Source organism: Kogia breviceps, chromosome 1, assembly GCF_026419965.1.
Source record: "Kogia breviceps isolate mKogBre1 chromosome 1, mKogBre1 haplotype 1, whole genome shotgun sequence".
NCBI lineage: Eukaryota > Metazoa > Chordata > Mammalia > Artiodactyla > Physeteridae > Kogia > Kogia breviceps.
In genome coordinates, this window is record NC_081310.1 from 143391717 (window position 1) to 143414499 (window position 22783).

The 22783-nt window shown below is 42.7% G+C and overlaps 1 protein-coding gene across 4 annotated transcripts in view; it reads left to right on the forward strand.

Annotated features, from left to right (window-relative positions):
- The window catches only part of WLS (Wnt ligand secretion mediator), a 117604-nt gene that overhangs the window by 39137 nt on the left and 55684 nt on the right, over positions 1-22783 (forward strand). The gene's annotated exons all lie outside the window — the stretch shown is intronic.

Sequence of the window (22783 nt, forward strand, 5' to 3'; positions counted from 1 at the left end):
AACCCATTTAATTCCTAGAGGTAGGTCTTATTTCATTTTCCACATAGAAAACTCAGGCATCAGTGAGACTGCCCAAAGTCAGAAGGCTATATAAGTGGAAGAGCTGGAATTCAAAGTCAGGCAGCCAGAGCCCTGCCCTAACCAAGTTTCATCACCTCTCTAGTGCTGAGAGGGAGCTCATCCTAGTAGAGTGATTTGAGGGTTTCTGAAAGGTCCCATCTTTCCAAATGTCTTTTCTGGCTGGGCTTTGAGTGAAGCCATTGCCTTAGAAAAATATACCTGTCAAAATGGGAACACCAACCCACGAGCACTCATTTTCCCACAAACTGGGTTATTTTTCTAGCTTACTCAATTGTGATTCAAGACTCTGAGGGCATGAGGCATATAAACATTTTGTGAGAAGGAGATTATTGGGTGATTTTGGAGAGGAGGATCCACTTGTGGCATCTGAGGACAGTATAAGGAATCTGAAATTGAGAAGGAAGAGAACATTTTTTACTGAAACAGGATCATGGGTGAGAGTGAAAGAGAAAAAGGTGTGTTGAAGACAGCTCTGCCTAGGGCCTGTCCATGGATTAAAGCACTTTTTCAATTCTAATTTTCCTTTATCAACAATTATCTTGATACACAATCATTGATTTTACTCTGTTTAGGAGTTGGAGCAGTATATGTGCCTGATTGACATTTTTTTCTGGAACAGATTATGCTAAGATAATTTTTCAGAATGTAGAGTTTGCACCTGACCCCTAATTCATTCAGTCTCTTACCAATTATTTCAAACTGTTTTTGAGCACCCACTACGGCCGCATACCAAATTGATGGCTGGACATGTGGTTACATGTGAAGACACTGTCCTTCAAGGGGCTTATAGTTAAGTGGAAATGACAGGCAAATAACCAGTCATTACAGTATAGTGTGCTAGGTGCTCTTACCAAGGTATACCCAGGAGCTGTGGGAGCATAAAGAAAAGTCTTCAGAGCAGAGAAAGGGAAGGCTGCCTTGGTGCACACACATACACGTGCGTGTGCGTGCATGCATGTGTGTTTGTGTGTGTGTGTGTGTGTGTGTAGAGGTGAGCAGACACATCTTTGATGTGAGTGTTAAATAGTGGAAACCCTGACAAGGAGTTGGGGTGAGGGTGGTTGCAAGTGGAAGAGCACTTTAGGTAGAAGTAATGGCAGATTGGCACATCTGGACCTTCATAACAGCATTCAAGTGGTACTTCCCACATCCCTATTCCCTTGCCTATTGACTTGCTTACTCATTCATTGCTTGTGTAACACATTTGTTCATTCAAGCTTTATTAAGTCTCAACCATGTGTTAAGCAGTAGGTACTGAAGATACAAGATTGAACAAAGCACTAGGGAAGTAGTGGTTGGGAGAAAGATACTTTAACATACCATAAGGAAAGATAAGTGCTATAACGAGAGGAATATGCCATATAATGTGTGAGATTTGGGAAGGAAACTTTGCTATGAGGTTAAAAACTGAGACTAAAGCTTATGTATATATCGTGAGGTTTGGGTGTTCATATTCCTAATTCTAAGAATGTATTCAAGAAAAGGAGAATTACAACAGTTAGAGGAGCCATGGTAGGCTGACATGGGTAGATTAACTGGCTTATCTATGTTTTGGTGTGAAGGTCAAGGACAGAGTACTCTGTTATCTGGTTTCCTGTTGTGCATTTCAGGAATAATGTTCCCAGACAGACTCCTAGCTCCAAGTATAAAGGAAATTATTTACTCTGTAATATAAATTAAATAATTGCTCTGTATTGACTGTATTAGTGCTGGGTATAACAAATTATCCTGAAATTTAGCAGCATAAGTCAATAAGCATGTATTATCTCCCTATTTCTCCGGGTCAGGGATCTGGGTACAGCTTAACTTGGGAGTCTCTGGCTGAGCTTCTCTTTTGAGGTTGCAGTCAAGCTGTTGGTCTGGTCTGCAGTCTCATGAGAAGGCTTGAAGGCTCGACTGGGGGAGATCTGCTTCATGTGGTCACTCATGTGGTCATTGGTAAGCCTTGTTCTATCACCACATGGGTCTTGCCATGAGGCTGTCTTACAATAGGTCCCCCCCCAAACCCAATAAGGGCTAGTGATGAGAGAGAGGCAGAAGAGAGAGAGAGAGAGAGAGAGAGAGAGAGAAAACGCCAGTGCCTAAGACAGAAGCCACTCAGTCTTAGAAGCGACATCTCATCTCTTCTACTGTATTCTACTGGTTAGAAGTGAATGAGTAAGTCCAGCCCACACTTGAGGGAGATTACACAGGTTATGAATATCGGGAAATGGAGATCATTGAGGACCAATGAGTTGATCAATCAAGCCTATATGATGAAGCCTCCATAAAAACCCAGAAGGAGAGCTTCCAGGTTGGGGAATCAGAATGCTTCCATGTGGTACCATACTGGACCCCAACCTCCATGAGGACAGAAGCTCCTTTGTTAGGGATCTTGCCCTATGTATCTGGATGTTCATTTGTATCTACTTTAATATCTTTTGTAATAAACCTATAATCTAATGAATAAATGGGTTTCTGAGTTCTGTGAGTAGCTCTAGCAAATTAATCAAACCTGAGAAGGGGGTTGTGGGAACCTCTAGTTCATAGCTACTAGGTTAGAAGTACAGGTAACAAGCTGGACTTGGCAGCTGGCATCTGAAGTCTAAGGAGGAGATCATGGGATCCTCCAATCTGTAGCCAGTAGGTCAGAAGCACAGGTAACAACCTCGGCTTGTGATTAGCGTCTGAAGAGAGGGGCAGTTTTGTGTGACTGAGCCCTTAACCTGTGGGATCTGATAATATCTCTGGGTAGATAGTGTCAGAATTGAGTTGAATTGTTGGACACCGTGCTGGCGTCAGAGTTGTTGGATGTGTGGGAAATTTCACACCCCATCCTTATTGGTGGTCAGAACCTATTACATATCTTAATAACTTCACAGATGAATTGCTTCCCATCAAATATTAATTCTAAACATCAAAAATGCCTATGTTGGTAAGGCTTTAACTAAAACATTGCTATATGTAAATGAAATGTGAATGTATCTTATGGGTTTTTTTTCACAAGTACTTCTTCAGGTTCCAAAATATATTTTATCTTCATCTAGAAAAAGAGTGGACTAAAGATTATTTATCTTAGAAACATACTTTAATTTCTTATAACGTGAGGGTCTGCACTTAATAGGGGCACACTAAAAATTTTTTTTCCGAGAGGGGGCTGCTCTTCATTGTGGTGCACGGGCTTCTCATTGCAGTGGCTTCTCTTTTTGTGGAGCAGGGGTTCTAGGTGCGTGGGCTTCGGTAGTTGCGGCGTGTGGGCTTAGTACTTGTGGCACACAGGCTTAGTTGCTCCGCGGCATGTGGGATCTTCCCGGACTAGGGATTTAACCTGTGTCCCCTGCGTTGGCAGGCAGATTCTTCTTTTTCTTTTTTTTCCTTTTTGGTGGTACGCGGGCCTCTCACTGCTGTGGCCTCTCCCATTGCGGAGCACAGGCTCCGGACGCACAGGCCCAGCGGCCATGGCCCACGGGCCCAGCCGCTCCGCAGCATGTGGGATCTTCCCGGACCGGGGCACGAACCCGCGTCCCCTGCATCCGCAGGTGGACTCCCAACCACTGCGCCACCAGGGAAGCCCCCCACACTAAACATTTAACAAGATGGACAGCTAACAGTTCCTTCAATAAATGTATAAAATAACTGAAACCATAGAGTCATCAAGAAAACCAGATCAAAAAATGCTTATTTTGAGCAGTAGCTCTGGGTGGAGGCTGTTGACTTTAATATGAAAATGTTACATTTTGGGTTTATGAGAATATTTTTTCTTTAAATGTATTCTTACCTTTTGCTATGGGCACTAAGGAGGGCATTGATTAAAGAGGGATGGTATGTCTTTGCTGATTGATTGATATAGATATATACACACACACACATATATTTTAATTATAATATTTATAAGACATGGTAGGTCTGGGTTTTACCCTGATCCTTATATTAAAGAGTATGTGCAGCCACCGGTTCACTTTTTATATTTTATCATTGTTTGGATGCCTTTCTGACAGCAAGAGATGGGGCAGAAGAAAAAAGATAAGTGTGGTGGACAAGCTCCTATTATATGCGGATGGCTTTCTGTTTATTGGAGATTCAGCTCTAGCAATATTACCTCAAATGGAAGGAAAAGTCAGGACTAATCCTGTTTTTTCTTTAAACTATCCTAGACAGTCTGTAAAATGAGTTTCAGATTTCAAGTAGTAAGAGATTTCACATTTGGACTATGAAATTAAAGTTAGGATTATATATATGTGTATATATATATGTATTCAGAGTTTTCATGTATCTTTGAAGGGTCGTTGAGCAGATAAAATAATCTAAGGACTATATATTTTAAAGGACAGTCATTTGGTGCTAAATTTTATTCATTTTATTTTTAAATGTATTTATTTTTAAAAATTACTTATTTATTTATTTTTGGGTGAGTTGGTCTTTGTTGCTTTGCGCGGGCTTTCTCTAGTTGCGGCAAACGGGCTACTCTCCGTTGCGGTGTGCAGGCTTCTCATTGCGGTGGCTTCTCTTGTTGTAGAGCACCAGCTGTAGGCGTCGGGCTCAGTAGTTGTGGCACGTGGGCTCAGTAGTTGTGGCTCTTGGGCTCTAGAGTGCAGGCTCAGTAGTTGTGGTACATGGGCTTAGTTGCTCCACGGCATGTGGGATCTTCCCAGACCAGGGCTCGAACCCGTGTCCCCTGCATTGGCAGGTGGATTCTTAACCAGTGCACCACCAGGGAAGCCCTGTTTATTCCTTTTAAACTTTCAATTTAAGATGATACAGGTTTTGGCTGGGATTTGAGATCCTGACAATCTGTCAGAAACTGAATAAGCATTGACATTCACTTTAAAAACTGGTCATTGTTTCATCAACTTCAAGATTTCATCAGACTGATGTTTTTTGGAGGGAAATGATATTATTGGGTAATTTATAGTAATAAAAGTGTTTAGAGAATGTGTATATTTTATTTGACTGTTGAGAAAGACGATATTCCATAAAAGTAATCCATACTCAAAAAAGCAATTTTAAACAGAATCCCTACTCTCATTTTTTAAACATAAACATTTTAAAAACTTACAGTTGTCATTCAGTAGTAAGTATGAAAAGTAGTAGCCAGTTCAACTTGTAAATGGTGATAGTTTTAAAACTATAGTCTGCAGGATCTGGGAAGGGAAAGCCAGTTGAATAGAATCTAGTTCTAGATGCTTAGAAAGTGGACCTTTCAGTAAATGCCAATTACAGGTAGCCCTCCGTATCTCATCCTTGGATACCGAGGGCCTACTGTACTGTGGTACTTTGTATAGGTGACTTGAGCATCCATAGATTTTGGTATTTGCTGAGGGTTGGGGGTGGAGGGTGGTCCTGGAAACAATCCCCTTACATAACGAGGGATGACTGTACAAATTCTGAGCAGTCCTGTCTGTTGAAATCTATGTTTGGGTCACTGCTGACTTTTACCTAAACATTTCAGAGGCATGGAATTAATGTGTTTGTCAGGGCACAAATGTGGTGCTTCTATAGAGTTGAAAGAGACAGAGAACTTCAGTTTTTGCTCTGGAGAGTTAGAAAATGGAGGGAGTGTGAGTGGACTAAAAAGTGTCAAAAAAAAGTCAGCCTAAACATCTGGTGTCTGGTTGGTTGATCATTGAGAAAAATGAATGCTTATCTATGTGATGGGCTTAGATTGTTCTGTAACAGCAAATTCTGTTATTTGAAAATATCCTCTAGAGTGGGTGTATGTCATTCTTTTTAAAGTGTTTTATCAGCCACTTAATTTATGTATGTATTTGTGAAATACAGGTTTGGGTTGGCTAAAATGGTACCCACTTGTAATGGAATGTCACTCTACTGATTACAACTGCAAGTCACATACTTAGCATAACCTCAGACTCTCCATGGGGCTTCTTTGGAGGAACTTGGGTGGAGAGATCAAAGAAGGAGGGTTTTTTTGACATGTCTCTACCCAGCTTTCAAATCTACTGTTGAAATAGAAGCACTGAAATTCTCTGGCAGAAAGCCTCAAGGTGTATTGATCTGTCTTGAGTAGTAAATCTAGGATTTCAGGGGTCTAAAAATCCCTTAGGCTGAAGAAATACTGATAAATGGTGTGGGATGGGGAAAGCCAGAGCGTTTATTCTGTTCTTAGGTAATGGAGTCATGTTTTGCCTCGAACCCCATGCTGTATGCTATAATTGAGTATTGTCTTACTTGCTTGTTTCATTCTTGCAAATGACTACATGTAACGATGGAATTATTTCTATAACAAGTGATTTTTCTTTCTCAAACTGAAAACATTTCTAGTAAAAAAAGAAAAAAAGTAGAATGATATTATTACTCAGTCATTTTTCAAGTTAGATGGCTGAGTGTCCTGGGAGGAAATTGCCTAACTTTTTATGAAATGATTGTGTACTTCCATTTGTGTATCTATTATAGAATGTTAGTTAGACACCACATGAAGACAGTTAGAATAAAGGAGCAATCTGCTGACTGTAAAAAATAAACTGTCACATTACCTAAAATGATTAGGGGCGAATTTATAGAAGGAAGAAAGACGGAATCCTTTTGTGATCTTCTTGTTGACCATCAGCAAGAGTCATGGTTCTTAATTCTATTACATTTTGAGATGCCTCTTGGGAAGAGTCCACAAAGAGAGCTTAATGGGGCAGAGGATTCTGTACACCATAAAACTACAACTACTGTGATGGAACAGACCATTGATAATATGGTATTCACATAACTGGGATTCCATGCTTCCTCAGATAATCCTCTTTAACAAACTATATTGAAGCAAGTCACTGAGAAGAAATCTAATTCTACCTCCCCACTCCCATTCCCCCACCTCCCCTAAAAGAGACCTTCTTTGATTCATGACCATGTTACAGTCTCTATTTATAAGAAACATTTCTAAATGGACAGTTTTTATTACAGGCTGGTGACACCAAGATTTTTTTTTTTTTTTTTTTTTTTTTTCGGTACGTGGGCCTCTCACTGTTGTGGCCTCTCCCGTTGCGGAGCACAGGCTCCGGACGCGCAGGCTCAGCGGCCATGGCTCACGGTTCCCGCCGCTCCGTGGCATGTGGGATCTTCCCAGACCGGGGCACGAACCCGTGTCCCCTGCATCCGCAGGCGGACTCTCAACCACTGCGCCACCAGGGATGCCCGACACCAAGATTTTTAAAGTTATCTTTTAAATTCCTTTACCTGCCCCAGAGTCAATGTGAGCAGAAATAAAAACTATAAATTTTTCCTCTCCTCTCTCCCCTCTCCCTTAAAAAAAGATAAGCTGAAAAAGCTCAAGACATGCCAGAAAGATGTGGCAGACTTAAATGGAGTGGGGTTTGAGGCGGTGGGTAAAGGTAAAGAGGTTGTCACTATTCGAGATGGATTTACACGGCCAGTCCTTTTTCGTATGGAGTCGCGTTTCCCCTTCAAACCAAGGCTAGAACCTAGAACTTACAAGCATGACTCAGTCTTACCTACCGACTTGAAATAGAAGGAAACTAAAATCATGGGAGAAGACCATATTTTGTTGATTAACCCAGGATAGTGAATATTAAGGACATCATGTTTGTTTACTCTCATTGATGGATTATCTTTCCCTTTGCGGGAATCTTCAGGCACAACTTTGGAATTAACCATTGTGAATGTGTTTATATTGGCAGGAGCGTGGGAACCTTTGGCTTTGTTTTATTTGGGTGTGACGGGTGTAAGCACGTGACTTGGACAGCATCACTATAAAGCTGTCTGGATCTCTATATCTGGCTCAGTGGTTTTGTGTTATGTATTTCCAAATGAAAAAATCCATTTGAGAAACAGAGTTGGGCTCTTTCAAAACCTTCCCAAGATTTTGTATTAATGTTTGTAGTTTGCTTATCCAGTTCCTCCCACTTCCTTCCAGTCATTCATTGACTTACCAGTCAATTTAACATTGGAAGCTAGATCGTTTTGGATTGGTCTTTACTCTTAGCAAAACACTCATCTATGGTGTTGAATAATTTGCAGTAATTGTTACTAAACATCAACTGTGTGATTGCAGACTCTGAGCGCTGGAAGATTGGTTAGAGTGCTTCTGGTTTAATTATCTTCAACCAGGAGTCTATGGGTAGGGTTCAAGGGCCACATGAGCCCCTGATACTGTGTGAAATTTTAGTCATATTTACTTATGTGCATTTTGGGAGTAAAAGGGTTTGTGGCTTTTGTCAGGTTTTCAAATGGGTGTTTGGCCCTCATATGTTAAAGGACTAGTCCTTTAGTTTACTAGATGAGGAAACCTTACAATACTTGCCCACTGTAGCACAGCTGGCTGGAGACAGAGCAGGATCTCCTGGTGTATATCAGCCATGTAGGCAGGGGATGGTACCTAGCTACAAGTAGCTACCGTATACAGGGCAGTGAGCCTTCTGCCAGAGAGCGGCCTCTAAGATTCTTGGACAGAAGTTGTGCTGGTCTTTCTAAAATGGTGTATTCTCTGTTTTTTTTTTTTTTTTAAATCTCCCAAGTTCAGGAAATGTAGTGCAGTCTAGAATCTAGACTAGGAGGTAGGCTTGTCCTGTTTATAGTGCCACAGCTGCAGATCACCCACGTGTCTCATTTCCTGCTCTGAGTTTAGAATATAAATGAGGAGATTCTCTTTGCATCCATAACAAGTATATCCTGGTTACTAAAATAAAAGCCTGGTGACATCAATGAAAAATGGGAACAGCAAAGCCACCAGCAGCAGCAGATTCCTTGTTGGCACTCCACTATATATAAGGGTTTTTTGTGCTTTTACCTCCTCTTCTAACTTGGGGTATTTTTGTCAATATTTAAATGCCAGTCAATCACCACATAGCTAATATGAGGTTATTTTATGGGGAGTCATACCTTTATTTTGGGTAACCTAAAAAAATATGAAGTAAAATTATTTTCTGGATGATGCTTTTCAAAGCAAAAGAAAGTTAGATGGGGAAAGAAAATCCTTTGTTAAGCAAAGCAGAATTCTACTTGCAAAAGTGCCAGGGCTTCTACAATGGAAAAAACCACTTTCTTGAACATCTACCTACTGTCTACACACTGATGCTAGAAATGGTTCCAGTTCCTCTTTTGCTTTAGTAAGTTAGTGCTAATGGTATTAGTAGGAGAGGTAGTAGTAATTCTTTAAAGGAAGAAGAGGTTCTGTTTTTTTAATTGTTCTGGTTTAGGTTGTTTCCTAAAGTAATTGTCCAATGAATCTATCTCTCCTGCCTTACTGGTTATTCATTTTATGACCACAAAGAAAAGCGCAGGCCTGACCTAACAAGCAAGATTATGTGTTCTTTAAAGGTAAGGGTTGGGGGAAGATTGTAAACATTTAAATTTAGTATCTTCTAAAAAGTTACTATCAACGTAGAAAAGAGTTTTAGTAGTTGAAGTTGTTCAGCAATGAAAAGGCCGTCTCTTCAAGTAGTGAGCAGCCTGTCATTGGTAGTAATCAACCAGAAGCTGGTTGAGGGGGGAATCATAATGATGACCCCAAGTGATAACTTGCATTTGATGGTGATTTCTTTACAAAGTACTTTTGTACTAGGGGTGCTGGTGGTTGTCTGTGTTGCCAGCCATTTGCTTTAGCCTCATGTCATTTTCCTGCAGAACTTGTCTATCTCTCCTCTCTGAGTGTGGGCTCCCACCGTGCCTGCTGAGTGGGCACCTGGCCACATGATCAGTCCCACAGCCACTGCTGATTGGATTAGGATGGGCCCTTGCCCCAAGGGGGAGCAATCAGATTCTCTCTTATAACAAATTGGGATTCACTGTTTCTAGGCCCACCTTCATTGGCATTTAAACTGAAAAGTCCTGGAGGCTACCTGGGCAGGAGGTGTTGGAGATGTTGTAGAGAAAAGTTGTTTGGCAGATTGGGAAAATCAGATGTAAAGAAAAAAGTGGAGACAAAGGACCATGGGATATAATTATGATCAACTGCAAATGATGAATCTCTGACAGTTTTCTCTTCCTGGTTCTGGTTCCTCAAGCTTGTCAGCACTTTGTGTCCTGAGTTTCTTGAGATACCTTTGTATCCTTCCAGCTAATTTCTGCTTAAGCTAGTGTGCATAAAATCCTGTTACTTGCAAGCAAATCATCTCTGATTAAGACAACTTTATTTTATTTCATCTGATCATCTCAATAGTTCTTCTCCCTTATAAAATCAGAGGAAACTGAGGACGAGAGACGCTAAATGATTTGTCCAAAATCTCCCATCTGAGAAATAGAGGGGTTATAAGTGAAAGCAATCTTGGAACTCTAGTGCCTTGATCCCACTGAGTCTATGGCGTGAATCCATCCATAGTGCTCTGGAGAGGCTTCCTGATCTGAGTGGGAAATCATACGAGATGACTCCTAAGGTTCCATCCACTCTACATCTCTTTTGCTGAAGAGGCCATGACTCACTTAAGATTCTTTGGCTCTATAAAAATCTCATGAGTATCCCTTCAGCTTTGTGAATCATTTACTTCAAAGACCCTTAAGTGTAACCATTTTAGAAGATGCTGCTCAGTGGGGATGGATGCCTCTTTGTTAGTGGGTGAACTTAATGTTGAAATGAGCCAGTTTTCTTGTCTTTTATTTTGTTACATGTTACCTTGTGTTCATTTCTAGTCCTTGGGTAGGCAGACAGGGTTGGTGTACTGGAAGTATATTTTTAGTCTGACATTAAAAAATGTATCATAGACACCAACACAGGAAACAGTTTTTAGGTGAGTCAGTATATAAATAACCTCAAAGAGTTTTCATAAAGGGATGGTAGATCTTTTAAATTTAACAGTCCAGCTTCTGAGGCCCCCTTTCCAATGTCCTGCATTCATTTATTGCTTATTTATTGGGCTTCTACTATGTGCTGGCATTTTTTACTCAGGAATAAGGTATAAAGATAAGTCATTATCTTTCATAATACAGTTTCAAAAAACATCTTGACCCTTTTTTGTTTACATCTCTCTATCCTGAAAGACTGAATTTTGAGGGCAAGGACTGTGTCTTGTTCATCTTTGGGTCCCTAGCACAGCCCCAGGCACAGTAAATACTTGAAATGTAGTCAAAAGAATTAGGTGCTCACTGTCTAGTTCAGAGAGAAAGAAACAAAAATATCACACTAATGTGTTCAGTGCTAAGTGCCGAGAATATTCCCTGAACACAGAAGGGGAAATGATGAACTAACTGCGAAGATAGTTTTTTAACTGAGTCTTGAAGGGTGGAGTCTTAAAGGAGATGTTGGAATTTGTGAAATTTGTGACTGTCTACTATCTGATGGCAAAGAAGCAATCCAAGGGCAGCCTTATTTTGTTCTGGGAAGCCAGAGTTTTTGGGCCAAATCCCCGACCTATCACTTATAAATTATATGACGCTTTTGGTAAATTTGTGAACTTCCTTATACTTCATTTTCTTTATCAATAGAATAGATATAATAGTAGTACCATCCTTATTAGGATTATTTTAAGGATGAAACTAGAATAAAATACACGTGAGGCTTCTACATAGTAAGTGTACAGAGTAAATGCTTAGTAAAGGTGAGTTATTATTCTTGGACTTGAGCAGAGAGAAGAAATGTGAGTTCTGGAGAGAATATAGTAGCCCAGAAACGGAGGCAGCAGGGTCAAATGTGCAAAACAAGGACCTGGGTGGATGATGGCCTTAGGCCTTTCATTACTTCAGGACAGTGGTTCTTAACTTTGGATCAAGGACCTTGACCTTGGGAGAAGAATGTGCATAGGCCCCATTCAGATATTTTGTATTCATACTTCAACAGAAGACCTGAAGGTCGTCTGTGGAATTTAGAGGTTTATGAATCTCAAGGTAAGAGTTCCAACTTCATGGTATAGGTAGACCCCATGAGTGCCAAATTGCATGTTGATCACCACTTAAGCAATTGGAGAAAACCCTAAAATAGAAGTTATGGGAAATTCTCAGCATCCTTAGGAGAATATGTCCACAAGGGATGATTTAATCTTATTTGACTGTAAATATATGAATATGTAAATTAAAATGTTTGGGACTAGAGTAAGAAGTCAAGATGGGAGCAGAGGTATGTGGGTGACAACCTTTTAGAGGTCTGCAAACTGAGATAATAGAAGGTATGTGACTTCTCCAAGGTCATCTGGTTTGCAGCTAAGAAAGGCAGGACTAAGACCCATATTTTTCCACCGTGAAATACTGTGAAATGACGTGTCGTATGCAAAGGACAGTAAATTTACTTGTTAGAAGAATTCTAGATTGGAGAGAAAAGATAAGATCCTGAAAGATAGAGGGGCCAGTTGGTGAGTTGCCTTGAAGACGGGGCTAAGAAATTTGGAGTTTGATCCTTGAGAAAAGGAATTGAAAATCACATATTTAGGGCTGAAATGAAATGTGGAATTCAGGATTTGAGACTCATAGCTTGTCCTTTGAATTATACAGCAGCTGGAAATCGAATTTCTTTTTTTTCCATCTGGACTTCTCGCATGGTGGTCTTCCCGACAGGAGGGCATCTGTGAACTTTTTAATGGGAGAAGTCGTAAAGCTGGGTTAGGGCTGTGTTCGCACAAGGCTGGCTTCCGAGGCAGGTAAAATCGAACTCCCCTTTTTCTTTTCAGCTACAGACACAGCCATTGCTGCCACCACCAGCTGAGTGACTCGGAATCTAGGGGTTGCCAGTAATTGTGGGTTTTAAGTCACAGAGGAGAAAGATAAGAGGCGAGCAAGGCTGGTTTTTTCACAATTAAATGTTGCCTCTCGGGCTTCTCTGTCGGCAGGAATCCAAGAGGTCAGGACCCACCAGCCATATTATTTTTCTCCCTGGCTGCCTGCTGTCATTCTTATCCCCTACTCATTCATGGGAACGAAGAAAAGGTGGGTTAGAAATAAAAAGCTTGTTCTAGCCTACTTTTTCCTTTACGAAACTTGTCGGAAACAAAGCTTTCCCGTGAAACAGACGGGATCCCTTCTGGTAGCTGGCTTTTCCTGCCAGCAGCACAAAGATGTTTTATGGGGGGAGAGAAACCATTGTTGAAATGCACTTTTGTCCTTTTATAGTTATGACTTTGTTTTTTCTCAAGGACTGCCATGGACTCTGGTATTTTTGTATTTGCTTCTGTTTAACTCATGTTAGTCAAAATCAAGTTTTTATCCGTGGTTGCTCCAACTCCATTATAAGTGCCCTGAGGGCAGGAATTGTTTTACTGTTCTTTGTTTTTACCGCAGTGCCTCAAAGGTAGAAGGCAGCTAGTGGTTTAGTTTTCTGCATTCATGAGATGTTAGAACTAGAAGGACCTTAGTCATCATACGTTCAACTTCAGTATTTAATGAAAGAATACAATGTGTACAGTGACTTACTCCAGTTGTACAGCTAATTAGTGGCTTTTCTAGAGCAAGAAACAGGCCTCGTCCCCGAACTCATGACATGATAGGAAAGGCCTGGAGTGGTGGAGGTGGGCAAGCCTGGTTCATAGTTTGCCTCCTTCCCAGTTTCCTCATTTTGAGATTGCAGGTGATCATTTACATCTGGCAGGCATCTATGTGCAGCTGAAAATGTCTGCACATAATAGGCACTCAAAAATGTGAGCTTTAGAGAATCATTGTTGTATTTATTTTTAAAATACAAGACCTCCTTTATAAGAAGACACATTTCTTTTTAAAATTATTTATTTATTTTATGTCTTTAGAATATCCTTTATTATTATTTTTTTAACATCTTTATTGGAGTATAATTGCTTTACAATGGTGTGTTAGTTTCTGCTTTATAACGAAGTGAATCAGTTATACATATAGGTATAACTCCATATCTCTTCCATCTTGCATCTCCCTCCCTCCCACCCTCCCTATCCCACCCCTCTAGGTGGTCACAAAGCACGGAGCTGATCTCCCTGTGCTATGCAGCTGCTTCCCACTAGCTATCTATTTTATGTTTGGTCGTGTATATATGTCCTTGCCACTCTCTCACTTCATCCCAGCTTACCTTCCCCCTCCCTGTGTCCTCAAGTCCGTTTTCTACATCTTTGTCTTTTTTTTTTTTTAACATCTTTATTGTAGTATAATTGCTTTACAATGTTGTGTTAGTTTCTGCTTTACAACAAAGTGGATCAGTTATATATATATACATACGTTCCCATATCTCTTCCCTCTTGCATCTCCCTCCTTCCCACCCTCCCTAAACGTCTGTGTCTTTATTCCCGTCTTGCCCCTAGGTTCTTTAGAACCTTTTTTATTTATTTATTTTTTTTAAGATTCCACATATATGTGTTAGCATTCGGTATTTGTTTTTCTCTTTCTGACTTACTTCACTCTGTATGACAGACTCTATGTCCATCCACCTCACTACAAATAATTCAGTTTCATTTCTTTTTCTGGCTGAGTAATATTCCATTGTATATATGTGCCACATCTTGTTTATCCATTCACCTGTCGATGGACACTTAGGTTGCTTCCATATCCTGGCTATTGTTAATAGTGCTGCAATGAACATTGTGGTACATGACTTTTTGAATTACAGTTAAGAAAACACATTTCTGGGATCTCTTTAATGTCAGAAAACGTAGCCCGATTGCTGTTGTGAGAACAACTTAGGAGGGAGAGCAGGCTAATAAGGCTCCTGGTTGGATGCAGCGTAGAATTGCCTACAAGTGGAAACTGGTCCTGCCCACAGATAAGAAAGGCCACAAGTGCAATGCCTTTGCCTGGGTCCCATCAGCCCTCGCTGGAAGGGAGTTGGGTTGCTATGTTCAGCAGTTAGTAAGGGATGCCTGCTGTGCCTGCCTTGCTGAGCAAGAGGCTAGACTGTAGGGGTGGGAGGGCACGAATGAGAGTCCACGGGCCCAGCTTGCGTCAGGAGCGAGATAAACTTAGACGACGGTAGGCGATGCAGTGGGAGAGGGAAAGGCTTGGGGCTGAGAGAACACAAGAGGCACTGGCACAAGGCACGCAAGAGGACGCTGCCCAGGCCTAGTGTTGTTCAGAGGCAAGTTTGCGGAGAGGTGCACAGAGAGACCGACAGAGATGAAGGGGGTGCCAGCATTACATGAAAGGAAAGAGGCTTTCACAGGAGAGACTGAGGGAGATGGCTGGAGGGGAAGAACAGGAGAAGGAACCTCCTTTTAGTACTGGTGGCTTTTATTGAGGGAGGGGCTGCTGAGGTCTTCGGGGTCCAACCCGGGGTCCTGGTTTTCGGTTACACTTCTCTCTGTCCCACAGACACACACGCCTTCTCCACCCTCTTTGTGGTGTTATGAGTCCAACCATCTCCCGGAAGCCTGAGCAGCAGCCCAACATTGTCCCATTGCTGCCCGGAGGTCAGGGAATGCCCTTGCTGATGATCAAGGGGTGGACCTGCTCTGCAAATAGCACCCCAGTCCCATGTGCAATAATTCCCCACCTAAACTGCACGAAGCACATACTCTGTGCAAATAACACTGGCCTGACTCCAGCAGTGACACAGCTGTTGAAACAGCTTAGTCACCGGGGCGATGGAGGTGGTGTGGCTCGGGAATGCGGGGTGCAGCGATCTGACATTTAGCTGGCTGGCAGCCGCCCTGAGAGCCAGCACAGATCTGTGGGAGAGCTGCAGAGAGAATCTGCTTCCTGTCCACAAGCATTCCCTTGTTTCTTTTGAAGCCCAACCATAATCCCCTCCCTGGGCAGGGCAGACTGGAGAACAAAATGTTTTGGGACCGAGGAGAGGAAAAAAAGGGTGAACTCCTTTGAGACACCTGGTTTCTTTCCCTTAATGATCCATGTTAATTTCCTGGATAACCTTTTTTTATTTTTTCCCCCCTGCCTCAGGCTAGGCAGAGTGTGATTTAGACTTGGTGAAGGTAGGGCAGGGCAGGGGGGAAGAGCTAATTTATCTAGAAAATGGAGTGACTTTCTTAGCTTTTAAGGTATCCAGGTAATGTAGGAAAAAGTTAAGACAAGTCCTGGCCCTCCTGCCTGATCTTGATTGCATTTCTTCAGCCGTTTCATCTTTCAGAGCTCCTGTCTGAAGGACTCTGGGCAGATCTGGGCACACTACTTCACTGGTTTCATCAGGATTTGAGGAGGACTAATAAACTGCCACAGAGTGACCCCATTCCTCTTCCAGCCCTTTGAAGAAGTGACCTTTGTGTTTTCTCTTTATCCTGGACTTCTTCTGCACTGTTTGTTTTGGGAGTTGTTAAGTTAAATTAGCCATCCCTTTCCTCTCCTGGTTACTGTATGAGAATGCAGCTGTCAGTCTTAACTCTGCCGTCGTCTATTTTTAGATTCAGTGTGAATGAAGCTCTCTTCTCTAATTGCATTCAGAGAGAGAGAGAGAGAGACAGAGAGAGAGAGAGGGAGAGAGAGAGAGAGGTAGATTTTCGTAACCATCACACTGGCTATTATTCTAGATGCTCTGTGCACTGATGGTGTCCTGGGGAGAAAGCAAAGAAACCCACTGTGTGTTTCCCTCCCTTGGCTGTCAAGTTTGTTTTCACTCCACATTTATGTTGATTATGGTCAAATAGGAAAGAGCAGTGTCACCACATTTGCTCTCCAGTGTTTTAACACTTGCCAGCTTGGATGGTTCTGATTTCTCTACCTTTTTAAGGAAGAGGTTGGCTCATTGTTGAGTTCAAATTCCTTGGAAAATGGGGAAGGTCCGTCTGGTGACCTTTACTGTGAGAAGAAATAATCTTAAACGTGCTGAAAACTGTGTAAGTGCAGCGGGCCACAGTTTCTTCTAGATCTCTCTACCCCTTCCCCCACCTTATCCCAGTCTGCCTTTCACATAACTGCCAGATCTCTTTGCTTAAACATCCTTCTAAAGAAAATGCTGGGACTTCTCTGGTGGCGCAGTGGTTAAGAATCTGCCTGCCAATGCAGGGGACACAGGTTTGATCCCTGGTCCGTCCGGGAGGATCCCACATGCCGCGGAGCAACTAAGCCCGTGCACCACAACTACTGAGCCTGCGCTCTAGAGCCCACGAGCCACAGCTACTGAAGCCTGCACTCCTGGAGCCCGTGCTCTGCAACAAGAGAAGTCACCACAATGAGAAGCCTGTGCACGGAAATGAAGAGTAGCCCCTGCTCGCCGCAACTAGAGAAAGTCTGTGCGCAGCAACGAAGACTCAACCCAGCCAAAAAAAAAAAAAAAAGTAAAATATTAAAATAAATAAATAAATAAAATGCAGCGTTCAGAGCACGTTTCTTCTCTTTGTCAGAAAATCCTTCCTCCTCTCAACCTTGTCTGTTTTTTCCACTCCTTTTCCCATTCTCTGCCTTATTGAATTAGTTGATTTCTCTGACTACACTGTCCTATTTTTTGCTTCCATGACTCTTTAGGCATGCGGTTCCCACTGCCTATAATTTCTTCTCCTGCTTCCTTACTTAGTGAACTCTTACTCATCCTGTGATTCACAGTTAAACATCATCTCTTCTAGATGAGATAATCTAGAAGATCGTGTATTCTATGCTGCATTTCTTGTCCCCCTACCTAGCACTCTTGACATCTTTGTGCTGACGACAGTCATCCCTCGATATCCCTGGGGGATTGGTTACAGGATCCACCTGAATATCAAAATTCATGGACGCCCAAGTCCTTTATATAAAATGGTGCAGTATAGTCACCCTTGTATATCTGCAGGTTCTGCATCTGTATATAGAGGACTGACTGTATATACCTACTTTAGATGTACTACCCACATGAGATAATACTTATTTATGTATATGCCTGCCTTCCCCACCTTACTGTGAACAATCGAGGGCAATGACTTTGCCTTGTATGTCTTTTTCATCCCCACTGTTGTGCACAGAAACTAGTAGGTGCTTAAACATATTTGGTGGAGGAAAAAATGGATTGGATGGTCCATTTAGAATTAGAGGTTTCAGAGGTATATTATTCCATCTTGGTGGCCACACCAGCTGTTATGACTTCCTGTTATGAGTTCCTGATGGACTTCTTTTCCGTCCTGGAAAAATAGGCTTGAGTAGATTACCAGAGACCTGATGTGTTATACCCAAATGGGTGCTGTACAGTTCTTCTTCTCTGAAGTCTCTTGCCAGTAGTTCCACCTATTCTCTTATCCCTATAGACTTGGGCAGGCATGATACACACCTCAAAGACCCATCTTTTTATTGCTTTATTTAAACCTTAAACTCTAGAACAGGTCAGAGAACTATTTGGTTTCTAGTCTCTGTGGCTACATCCTTTCTCCTCCTTGACCCCTACTAGCCGTCTCAAGCAGAACACTACTGCAACCCCATATTATAACTCAGATGGAGCGGGAGGAAGGAGACGGTGCCTCCCTCAGGCTCACTCCCCTTCCACCCAGTACCAGGAACAGGCATATCGCTTCTTGATGGGACCCTTGGCCAAATTTGAGGAACATCCTTTTTTCTGAGTGTGTGTGTGTGTGCGTGTGTGTGTGTTGGCAGGGGGGTGTGTGGGAGAATGGGAGCAGGTAGTGGGGAAAAGAAAGTGAATGCCACCAAAACAGAGCAAACTATAGAGTACACACGTTTGTTATAGAGGTGATGGAGGGAATTTTGGATTGTAGGAATATTTGGAGAAAGAAGAATGATATTCATTAATTTGGCAAATATTTAATGATTCTCTGTTTTGTAAAGACATGGGTGATATAGCTGTGAGCAAGACTGAGGTAGTCCCTGGCTTTCAGGAACCTCTCAGTCTAAGTGGGAGGTGGGTAGGGAAAGAGATACAGGTAAGAAGACAGGTAGTTGAACTGCAGTAGGATACGTGTTACAGTGCTGGACACACAGGGTACTGTGCGAGCAAGAGGAGGGGCACTTCATCCGTTTTAGTGGGTGTGGGAAGGTGGGAATGAATCTGTAGAATTCTAGAAGATGAGCAGGAGTTGTTCTGGCATGAGTGGAAATGCCAAGCACCGTCTGCAGCCCAGAGGCAAAGAAGCTCTTTTGTAATTCATCCTCTCAAAGGGGACACCTATTAAAAACCTGGTGTGCAAGCAGGGGCCCCAAGTGCAGTAAGTGTAGGTAACCTTGAGTAGCAGACTTTAAAAAGCAGTCAGTCTTTACTGAGTGCTTACTTGTATGCCAGGGCTGTGCTGAGTGATTAGCACATTTAGTCCTCACAACCGTAGGAGATTGGGCATATATAGAGAGAAGATTGAGATTGGGCATTATAGAGAGAGAAGTTCAGTGGCTTGCCTACTGTTGCACACCTTGCCTACTTGGCCACCAAGTGGCCAAGGTGGGCCGTGATTCCAGGCTGCCTCTCTCCAGAGCCTGAACTCTTACCCATCTTCCAGGCTGGAGGCAGGATGGCAGGCTAAGGTGACTAGTCTCGGGGGGCAGGAATAGGGAAAGGTTTGCGAGATGAGACCCTCGGATGCTAACCAAGAGTCAGATCTTAGTCTCATGCTATTTAAGGAGTTTCAACATTAGACTGAGGGTAATGTAAAGACATTGAAAGTATCTCAGAAATCATCTATCTGGCTACAGTGTGAAACACAGGCATGGGGCATGTGTTTACATCATCTAGACCTGAGATGATGGTGGCCTTGAACATGGGGAGTGGTGGTAAGGAGAGAGACAGGGATAAATCTGCAAGACTTGATGAGCTGAGAGAATTGACCAGATTTGGTGGTTTGGCTTTCTTTTCTGAATCACAGAAGTAAAGCCATCCAATGGGTAGTGAGCGTGCAGATTTGAAACTTAGGAAGGGAATCTGAACTTGAGAGGTGGCTGGTGTCCCAAGAGCAGATGAGACCCCTCAGGGCAAGTGATCTGAGTTGGAAGGGGAAAGAGCTACTCTACAAGCCAGTGAACACCAGGATGTATTTTTTTCTATATTCTGTGGTCCTGCAGATTCATTTCTTTATAAAACATTTGATGCCCCAGCTACTTTTCCAAATGTATAGCCTTTAAGCAGTCCAGTAGGGTGCAATAAGTGTGAGTGGATGTTTCCTAACTGCAAAGGGCCTGATGTGAGGAACATTCCCCTATGCCCTAGTCATGTTTCATAGACAGCTTACTTCAATTAGGAGATATTGCTTCAGAATATAGCAAGGGATCATTCTGATGATGCTTAGAAAAATGTCTTCCTACATGTGGAAAATATTTCTCCACAACGCAAATGCTTGACGTGATGGGAGAAAAATGAGAGAGGTGGTGTGAACTAAACTGTTAGGCTGGTTTGCGAAATAATTGTACTCATTCATTTTATAACTGCTTACACCCAGGCCTGCATCTTAAGAAAACAGCTGAGACCAAATTTATAATTAGCTGAGTCCATTTTTGCCAGACCTAACCGTGGATGTAGGACAGGGTTGGTTTTGTTATTTCCTTAATTGAAAACGTCAAGAAAATACAAGCCAGGTCAGGGAGTTTTTGATCAGGGTAGGAATGCTGGCATAAATAACCCCAGATTATATGTCTGCAGGAGGCTGGGAGGAGGCTGGTCTGCACAGCCTCCTTCTGAGGTTACCCAAACAAACCTGGTGACTGGCAGCTCCCCTATGTAATATGGGAATGCATGTGAGCATTTTGAAATCTCTTTAATTTTTTCCCAGAACAAGGGCCCAGGGAAATCAAGGTTTCTTAGGGAACTGAAAAGCTTCTGAAAACCATAAAATAATTCTTTATTAACTCTTAATGTAACTTGTCCTCCCCCTTTTCCCCTTTATTTCCAGTTAATTGATCAATAATATAACATAACCATCCTAGGACTGGATGGAAAGGGAGTGAGTATTTTTAAGTACCTATATGCCAAGTTGTCCTGTCAACAGCCTTGGGAAGTAGGTCCCACTATTTCTATATTGCAGAGGTGGAAACTAAGACATTTCAGGTCTCTTAGCTAGGAAGACATAAAGGTTAAATTGAAAAGCAGATCTGTTTGGCCTCCAAACTCTTTGTACTATCCTGGCTGGCAAATACCTGTTTCTAAAAGTGTAAGTAAGAAGCATTTTGATTACTTTCTTTCTTTTTCCTCAAGGAAAGCTCATCTTTCATCACTTTAGCCCCTCCTCCCAGGGGCCATTCTTACATTAAACAGCTGCCCTAGGTTTCTTTTTTTTTTGCTACGCAGGCCTCTCACTGTTGTGGCCTCTCCCGTTGCGGAGCGCAGGCTCCGGACGCGCAGGCTCAGCGGCCATGGCTCACGGGCCCAGCCGCTCCGCGGCACGTGGGATCTTCCCGGACCGAGGCACGAACCCGCGTCCCCCGCATCAGCAGGCGGACTCTCAACCACTGCGCCACCAGGGAAGCCCTGCCCTAGGTTTCTTGAGGTGCTCACACTGTTTTCCTAGCTATTTGTCCCCCCACCATTTTTGGCTTATGCTAAGGACTTGCTCACCTCTCTGGCCTTCCACTTGTCTTCAGAAAACTGATTGACAAACACTTTTCTCATGAAGGGCAGGGTGTTTTAACTCATACAGAGATAAATGCTTCTTAAGGATATGATTGGTCTATACTTCCCAATATGGAAAGGCACAGATCTTTCTGCTTGTAATGATACTCTGCAGTCTGGGTCTGCTCCTCCGGAAGCCTGGAGTGCAGGTTCCTCACATCAGAGCACTGCTCCCATAACAGGATGGAAATACCGAGTGTGCCTTTCCATACCTCCCTTCCCAGTATTGAGAATGGATTTTCCCCGCACCAAAATGTGTCTCCAAAGCCATTTGAGAAACGTGAGGCTCCGACAACCCACAGGATAGCAAAGCTGCTGGTCTCGTTTTGGTGTGGAAAACCATGCATTTCAAGTCTATAAATGCCCTATGCTGATATACTTCACAACTTTACCCCATGGAACTGGTATAACCAGCATCCTTGTTTTTTTTTTTTTTTTCTTTTTTGCGGTATGCGGGCCTCTCACTGCTGTGGCCTCTCCCGTTGCGGAGCACAGGCTCCGGACGCGCAGGCCCAGCGGCCATGGCTCATGGGCTTAGTTGCTCCGCGGCATGTGGGATCTTCCCGGACCAGGGCACGAACCCGTGTCCCCTGCATCGGCAGGCGGACTCTCAACCACTGCGCCACCAGGGAAGCCCAGCATCCTTGTTTTATAGGGAAGGTTCTCCAGGTGCCAGAGGTAGCCTTGGCCTTCCTGCCATTCTCCCAGGGAGTTCGAATTGGATGCTTTACTTTCATTAGCTCTGTGGGGAGGGGTGGGGTGTCATTAGACCAGTGTTTTATTACATGCAGTGTAGTCATTAAAGCTGAACTTTGTTTCCGAGTCCATTGGAGACAGAAGAGAAAGTGATTCTGGTGGCTGACTTCAGAGCTTTGCTGTGTTTCTCTGCCCAGTGTTTTCCTTTTTCTGAGTTTTATGTTCCAGGTTTGGATACGGGTTCATAGTGGGAGGTTCCATGTCCCTGAAACCCAGTAATTATTTTGAATTAAAGTAAGTGTAAGACTGACTTTTCACTTCCCTAATAAAATGATAAAAACAATAGCTAACCCTTCATGCTTTCTGCACTATTATAAGGATTTTTCATGTAGTAACTAATTTAATGATCACAGAATCCTAGGAGGCAAGTCCTATTCCAACAGGGTAAGAAATCTGAACGTTCATGGCAGGGTGGGTAGGGGAGATCACAGAGTCCAGCCAGGGAAGGCTCCAGGGCCACTTGAACCAGCCATTCTCCCTGTGGTTTCTGTAAGAACTAGATGCCATGAAACTCTAGAAGCTTGAGTGTCTGATGTTTCTAGGGGTAAAGCTTTCCAAGTCTTGGCTTCTCTGCCTCACAAACAGGAATGATAACACCTGCCCCCAGATGGCAAAGGAAGTAAGGGGGTGATGTGTGAGGATTAGGCAGAGCATGTGGTAAAGTTCATG